The 9,037-nt window shown below is 34.5% G+C and overlaps 1 pseudogene; it reads right to left on the reverse strand.

Moving 5' to 3' along the window:
• Nucleotides 1-283: 283 nt before the first annotated feature.
• On the reverse strand, nucleotides 284-8,816 carry LOC113296233 (annotated as a pseudogene).
• Between the last annotated feature and the right edge of the window lie 221 nt (nucleotides 8,817-9,037).

Here is a 9,037-nt window from a genome sequence, read left to right on the forward strand (position 1 = left end):
TTAGCAGTTGCCCACTAGTGGGGTGTAAATAGCAGCTAGTGTGCCCCTTAGTAATTGGGGTGCCCCTTAACCAACGGTGAGAGTCCGAATAACACGTGTCCTCCAAGGGTGCCCTGGGCAACTTTTCGAGCCGAATTTTCCAAAAAATTTTATTTCCCAAACATGCCTACAAACACACAAAACACCATAATAAGTACGAAATCGAGTACTAACAATACGAAACATTGAGGACAAATTAGACACATAAATGCGTCTATCAGCACCCAGATCACAGCAGTCGGTACTAAATATCAAGCAATCTTTCCTGAGGTTGAAAGAAAATTACACGGCCATGTATGGGCAAAGGAGAGCATAGTCTCTGGAAATATCCAAGCCCAAACTTATTAGGTGTAATAGCCATCCAAACTTTGTATGCCACCTTGCAATGGAGAAGAATGTGGCCTTGCAACTCTGTACTATCTCCACAAAGAATACAAGAACTGCCAATATCAATTCCTTTATACTGCAACATATCAAGAGAATTAAGTTTACCATGTACTGCACACCAAACTAAGAAATTTATCTTAGGTGGGACTTCAAACTTCCAAACAAACTTATGTGGAAACCACTGCAATACCTTCCCCAGCTGATAAGGAATCATATAATGATTAGACAGAAAATTTGCCAATACATAGAATTAAGTTCCCATCTTCTTGTGTCATGTAAAGTGTCCCTTACAGTTGGATTAGTGCCAATAACTGTAAGGAGAACAACAAACTGATTTGCTTCTGATAAAGTCAGGATTCTTTTGAAATCAAAAAACTAAGAGCCATTTGATGTAATATGTTCATCCATACTGCCATATTGCAGCCTATCAAGATTATAGTTGAAAGCGAAAGCGGTTTCTAGACAAATATTACCTATCCACATGTCATTCCAGAAAGAAATAAGATTACCAGAGTGAAGACTTAGAGATGAATTTGTATTGATGAGAGCTCCAGTGTCAGCAATGGTTCTCCAACAAGACATATCATATGGGGTCTTAATTTTACCAGGAACCCAGTTAGAATAATTGTTGCCATACTTCTCCACCGTAAGCTTGTACCATAAATGAGTTTATTCAATTCCAAACCTCCAACACCACTTACCAAGTAATTCCTAATTCATTAATCTTAAGTTGAGAACCTCTAGTTCACCGTTCTTTTTACTAGCACAAACTGTGGTCCAATTAATCAGATGAGAGCAACTACTCTTTTCAAGAATCTTGGTAGTTGAGATTGGAGATTTAAAAAGTGAGAAATAATTAATACATAGGAAAATATGAAAGAGTGCATTTAAGAAGTCCAAGTTTTTCACCTTTACAGAGTGAAATTTGATTCCAAGTAGAGAGTCTTCTAGCATCAAATCTTTCTATAATATGAACCCAAATAGTTTTAGAGGATGGATTAGCACCAAGAGGCATACCTACATACATGAAAAGCAAAGAATATATTACATAACCCAACTCTGCATATCATTCATGAATTTTAGGCACATCACCCATTGCAATTAATCTGATTTTTGTTGTATTGACTTTTAAACCTACAATGTACTCAAAATAATGGAGAATGGAGAATGGAGAAAAGATTTGTATCATCTTCATATATAATGTAAATGATTCACTATAATCCCATTATCCACCACTGAAAATCCACTGATGAGATTAGAATTAGCAGCTCCGTCAATATATCTGAAAACCCTTCCATGGAAATATTGAAGAGAAGAGGTGATAAGGGACAACCTGGCCTTACTATTGTAGAACTATTGAAAGCACGTTATAATATGTATAAAATACTATACAACATGTCACAATACATAACATTTTGCGTATATTTCACAAAAGAGCCTCACTCTAGCCAGTTATTGACAATTTATTATCGTTATGTTCACTTATTTTCATAACAACGCATATAATACCTAAATATTTGGAAAATATTTATATTGGAAAACATAAAATAAATGTGTCCAGCACAGGCCAACACAACACGGCACAACACGTTTATTTTATGGCACAACACAGCACAGAAGGCCTTCTAGCACGACAGAGCACCACATGTCTTAATCTCCGGCACATCATGACACACAGCACGCTAAGAATATGATTTCGTGGGCTGGGATGTGTTGGGCCGACACGTTTTACACCTTTAGGTAATTGTCATGTATGTACGTGAACATATTCGAAAAATAGGAGAGAGTGTCTGAAACGGTATCTTTAGTTCTGAGTGTTTCTGGCTATTATCCGCGAGATTTATGAGAGTTTCTTGAGTGTTATAGTGATCCCTTCGTTGTTGTTGAAGAGCATGGGCCATCATCTCATTCATGTAAGTGATCTAAAATTTGATTTTTGAGTTTTCTAATTTTATTTGGCCCTTACTAGGTTGGTAGAGTTGTTGGTTTGATATTCTACAGGTTATGCTTTGATATTTCATTAGGGTTGTCCTATCTGGTCATTTTGTGATTTTTTTCTTCTGATTAGTGTGTTTCAATTCCTTCTTTTGTTTCCGTGTTTTTTCTCCCTTTCTCTCTTTTAGTTCCTTTCTAATTAGATTTTGCTTTCTCCTGTTCCTTTTTTTTTATTATTGTTACCTTCTCTGCTGATCTCCTCATGATCTCCTTCATGCCTCCACTTAATTACTTATCTGGATTTCAGGTCTATCACCATGCTTAACTTAATCCTTCTCCTCTCTCTATGCGTATTTCTAAGATTAGTTCGTATACTAATCATCAGGTATATAAAAGTTTTCTAGTATAGATATAGATTCAAAGGAAATAAAATTACATAATGAGGAAAATACCTGCATGTGGCGACTTCCTCAAATAACACCATCAACATCTCAGAAATTTCAACGGATATTGTAAACAACTTAGCTGTTAATATATGAAGAAAAACTTAAATCTCGAAAGTGTAGTATCTAGAACCAGTTGTATATTTAGACAAACATAAGGTTTTATAGAAAGAAAAGAAAGATTATACTTTATGTATGCTAGATAGAATATGCTGTCCTATAACTATATCTACAAGAAGAATGAGTAGTAAATTGGTAAGAGACTCATGGCCTATGTTTAAAGAAGTTTCACTCAAGAAATTTGGTACAATGCTTAACGTTCATCTATACAGATTTGGGTCGGAAATTGACATTATGAGAATTAAGGATGATGGTCACTGGATATGGATGGTTACTTGGTAGCTCTTATAGAAATTACTAGACTAGGTTTCCAGTTTGGATTTGTTATAAGTTTAGATTATGAGTTGTTCATAGTTTTCTTGTGTTGAATACTCAACCATTTTTAACTTATGCATCTTATAGAGCAATAACATCTATTGGTGAATTATGTGGTTTCATGAACCAATGGGTTTACGTTCATATCATTAAACAATGAAGATGTTAATCAAGATTAATATCTCGTGGGATCTTCCTAGGAGGATGCTTGTTAAGGCTCAAGAAGATGAAGCTTGAATTTCGATAAACCACAATGTTGTGTAGTGGAGAATTTTTCACATTTGCAAAGTGCTTAACCATAATGTGGAATCATGTGTAGAAGGAGATGTGATGATTGTAGATGAACATGTAAATATGGTGGTCGTGCGTAGGAGCCGAGAGGAGATTGTTTTTCAAGGTTATATCTTAACCGTCCACTTAAACCCGAAAAAGCAACAACTTACTACTCTCAATCTACCTTGGACCTTCCAGAAAATATTTCGTCGTATACTTTCTTAGTTTAGTTTAAGAGAGCATTTGAGATGGAAATAGATCATTATGTTGTTCGAGTGTTACCATCAGGTGAACAAGGTGCCAAATTAACTGATGAAGGTATTAAAAAATCTTATAAAATCAAAACCCTAGGATTACATCCATACAAACATCCTAATGATCCTAATGCAAATGTCAATTTTCAAAAACTTCAATCATCGTACCAAATTCTTAGAGATGAAATAATGCGTGAACGCTTTGATGATATATCCCATCTCCGTGTTCAACGCTGAGGACGTCAGTCATCAGACATGAAACAAGAAAACGGCAACGTCAGACATCACCACACGATTCAAGAAATCATAAAAACGGTTGAATGAATTTTCTGATGAATCAAATATTGGGTATATAGATGAGGAAATTCCAGAGTCCAACAATTAAGTAGTTGACTCCTTTGTCAAAGAAAAAGATGACGACTTCTGGCCTCATTAGTTTTGTGACTCCTCTTTGTAGAACAAACAAGAAATTGAGAAAGATCTATGAAGGTTTTGAAATGCATTCTTTCAATTATAGATCTCTTTTTAAAGAACGTGAAGTAGATCTGTGTTCAAAGAAATTTTAATGTGGTAACTTTCGTCAATATTTTCATTTGTTGAAATAAAATATGTTGACACTAAAGCGTTGTATAACTCTTAATGTAAGAGTTTTAAAGACAAAAGAAGTTCATTTATCTCTCGATAAAAACGCCTTGAGTTTGATCTAGATATTGCTCATGATAAAATTAAGACGTTGAAAGAGGACTTGAAAAAGTTCGATTCTAGCTCAAACCAATTAACCTCAATGTTATGAGCAAGTAAAAATCACTGTGATACAGAAGAATTTGAATTAAGGTATCAGATGCTCCAAGTACTAGCAAAGAGGTAAAATTTGTCAAAGCTAGAAATTCTTCTCAATCAAAGGATTTCCTCGATGGAAAAAGTGAAATACCTTCACCGTCAGTTAATGATTGAAATAGAAAATTCTATCAAGCTCCAAAGCCAGCATACACATATCAAGGTACGAAAATTCCTTATATTTGTTATTATTGTGGAAATAAAGGTCACCTGCAAAGGGGATGTCATTTTCGCATAAGGAATGGGAAACTTCATGATGTTATTGTTTGGGCATCACAAGAAGTACGTGGTCAAACCCAGATTATATATTAAGGATAATCCCGGTTGATATTTTGGGATGTAAACTTTCAACCTTTAGGCAAAAGAATGAATATTGCGATAAACCATGTTTTGCATATAAACGCCTACGAAACCCAATCGTAATCGTCAAGATCATAAAAGGGAAAATTTTGTAAAAGTGAAGACAAAATCGGATGCCCCAATTTGAGAAAGACTAACTTACAAAATAATAGTCAATCAAATTCTCTCTCGGGAAATCTTGAAGAGAATAATGGAAGAAGGTTCCACTTGTTCCCAAACCCACTAATATGTGGATACCAAAGAATATCAGTGGAGCTTTAAGTGCCAAGAAGAAGGATCTTCCATAAAAAAAAAAACATTTTAAAATTTTTTAAATCTCTTTTATAAGAATGAAGTTTTAATTCTCTTTTCTTATTGTTAACTCCATACTATTGTTGAAGGAGATCCCAAGCTTCTTTAGGCGCCTTAGATGAATGAGTCGCTCTAGGTAGAATATTGTCTCTAATTCCTTGTTGAATGTACATGTATGTTTTGGCATTCTTTTATTCATATTCTCCTTAAGTAAATCCTTTTGAGATTGTGTTGGATTTGATGTATCTTCAATTTTATCAAACCCATTTTGAACAATCTCCCACATATCTTGAGACATGAACAAGGTTTTCATTTTGATGATCTATCGTAATTTTTTATTTGAAATAGCAATATTGATGGTTGTTGAATGTATAGATTTGAGTTGTTACTGCTCGCCATTGATTTGATTTAAGGTTAATTGAAAAATTGTACATTTTTTATTTTCAAGATCTAGAACTAAAAGCTTCATTTTTTTTGCTGAGCTCTGCTAGAATCAAATCTAGTTGATCTAAGCTGCCAATTGTTGATTATTTGATTTGATTAGTATGAAGATTAGAATGATTTTACTGTTGAAAAGTGGAAAACTACTTGGTTACTTCTCACTAATTTTTATTTCATTCACCTTGATAATTTCATACATCTCACTTTCTTTTACATGGTTCATAGGAGAGAGAGAAACAAAGAGATACATATAGACTCACTGTGTCCACTCATTCATATTACATTATTATTGATTGAACTACATAATACTATGCAATGAATATTCTCCACAACCTTGTGCCCCGGAACACTACACCATATTAATTACATACTCCTATGTAAAGTAATCTGATGGCTCTGTGCACAAGGATTAAGATACATTGCATACTCATATGCACGGTAAACAAACTGCGTGGACAAATTTGTGCACACGAATATTACATCACATTACTCAACAGAAACAGATATAAAGCTCTATTACACCACCTTGTCAAAAGTAACTCATCCTGTAACTGAGAAACTAAGAAGTGCACTTTAATATTTTGTCTCATGGACCTCGAATTTGAGAATCTGTTTAGGATGGCTTCCTAATTTTCCTAGTGCTCTATCCAGTGCCATGGGAAATTTGTCAAAAGGAACTAACTCCATTCTGTAGAAAAAAACACAAGAAATAAAAATTAATAAATAAAATAAGATAGTATATGATATAGTAAAATTAAAATCCCTGAAAATGATCGAGTCGTATCGGTCGTAATGGCAAGAAAAGAATACATATACATCATAATGCTAAGAAGTCATACTCATATTTTAACTTCTCCTTTTGCATCAACCTCAAAAGGTAATCTATCAAAACTCTGCGTTCTGGGATTCTTTCCGGGATCATCATTTTTTGCAGCCAAAAACCTCGTAAAGTAAGATCCTGTAGACAAAGTATGTTGCCAGAATTGTATCAAAGATTACAGAGCAATAAAGTAGTTACTAATGGTTATTGGAAAAAAAACTTATGGAGAAACGCTTAGGCGCCCCTCCTCTTGTATTCTCTTTTTCTTTTCTTTTTTCTTTTTTTTTCTTTTGAGGAAAAAAGGATATATCAAAGAAAAAAGTGGTAATTACAAAAAAAACAAAAAAAGAATTTTAAAGGATGCAAGTTCTTTTTTTTTCTTTTTCAATAGAATTTTAAACTTTAAACTTCAAAAAAAAAAAAAAAGTTATTTGGACACTGGACGCATTTTTATTTCCAGAGAAAAGTGTATTTTGAAATGTTATTAGTCAAAGACTTGATTAACTTGGCATCCAGCCTCTGGAACAGGAATTTGAAACGAAGTTTTACAGCAAAAACTGTAAATACACATCGGGATTTCTAGTCAGTGCTGCACTACCTTAAAAATGAGAGCGGAAGTTGAGACAGTAACAGGCTCTTGAGACATACCACCATAAGTTACCATAGTTCCTCCCTGCCTGCAAAAATTAGACTCTTATCATGTCCTTAATTCTTACAGGAAGTGAAGTTAAAGACAGATTCAATAACTCGAACAACGACTGTTATCAGATACTTCATTCTCTTAACAATTACTGGAAGCATGATCACCTTAAAAATTTGAGGACTAATATAGCAGAATTGCCACCAACGCAGTTGAATCCCAATGCAGGCTCAGGTAAAGCACCCTAAAATATAGCCACAAAGTTTAGAATAATGTACAATCATAATATTCATCAACACTTGGGAAGCCAAATTCCAAAAATCAATAAGAAATTGAGTTGATACCAGGAGACCCTTGACGTTTTTCACTTGTAGTTGACTCTCTCCGTATACACTTCATCTGCGCCGAGTTTCTTAAGTCTTTCTTTCACATATTCTGACCCAGCTCTGCAAATGAAAGGGAAATGGATAGGGTATGTCGCAAGTTAGCTTTCCAGTGTCAGATATTCCGGGTATACCTATCTGGTACGCCTACTAACGCAGTTACTATATTTATGATAAAGCAACAATTAAACATTTGACGAACAAATGATAGAAAAAAAAATCAATTTAACAATTTGCACCTGTCTCTGATAACATTTATGCTATGGACTCCTCGAAGCTTGGCAAGCTGAATAATGCACTGGCCCACAATACTTGTTGAACCATTTTGCACAATAGTATCCCCTAATTATACATGATCTCATCAGATGTAATAGGTAAATTTAAATGTATGGAATTCAAACAGAACTATCTGATAAAGAAAATAAGATGTTTGGCCAGTACCTGAATTAAGTTTAGCAAAGTCGTGTAGCAAAAGCAATGCAGTCAAAGGATTCACGGTGACCATACAAGCGAGATCCAAAGGTACGTTTTTATCGATTTTGTGCCAGGCACTCTCTTCTTTCACAATGTAAGTCTGCCATGTCCCTAAATCACCCACACATATTTTTACAACGACAAAAGTTAAATATGGGAATAGTTCAAAAGTTGTGAGATCTTAAATTCGCAGAGCACAATAGAAAACACATTGAAAAACACACCAAATGAAGGAGGAGATGGTATGACCCAATCACCAACAGAAAGACCCTTTACAGCAGACCCAATGGCATGTACTTCCCCAACACCCTCGTTCCCTCCAACTGCAGGAAGTGGAACCTTAGTTGGGTATACACCTACAGTCAAATTCAAACATGAGATTTTAAATGTTTAGAGTACAAAAACAATAACATTTTATCTTGTCACCTTAGAGAAATGTAACAACATTTGAAAAACATAAATGTTTAGAATCTGAGCACATTGATTTACAAACCTTGAACAATATTGATATCAGAAGGATTAATTGGAGAAGCAAGCATTTTAACACACACTTCATTTTCTTTAATCTCAACGGGAGGTAACTCAATTACTCTGCAATTGAACACAACGATCCGAATTGTACTCAAACACAAAAATTATATAAAACTCGTTTCAGTATTCAGAACAGAAGTGTTCTTTTATTAACAGTAATGTATAGAAACAAGTTCAAAACCTGGAAACTTCATCAGGTGATCCATGTTGTTCAAACACTACTGCCAATGATGGTGGAGAAAATTTCGAGGGATAAGCTCCAATGTCACCCATTCGATTACGCCGTACACTGCTAAAGCAGTTGTTTTAAAGCTATTTTATCACATTAAAAGTACAAATTACACTGAAAACATAATAGCATGCATGGTACAAACAACGGAAACGAATTTGCCACTAAAATATGTCCTAGAATATTCGCATTAATGATACCATCACGAATGGTACAATAGCTCGCAATCAAACCCGTAAGAACCTGTTTAGCATGCATGTTCATT

This window comes from Papaver somniferum, chromosome 7 (assembly GCF_003573695.1).
Source record: "Papaver somniferum cultivar HN1 chromosome 7, ASM357369v1, whole genome shotgun sequence".
Lineage (NCBI taxonomy): Eukaryota > Viridiplantae > Streptophyta > Magnoliopsida > Ranunculales > Papaveraceae > Papaver > Papaver somniferum.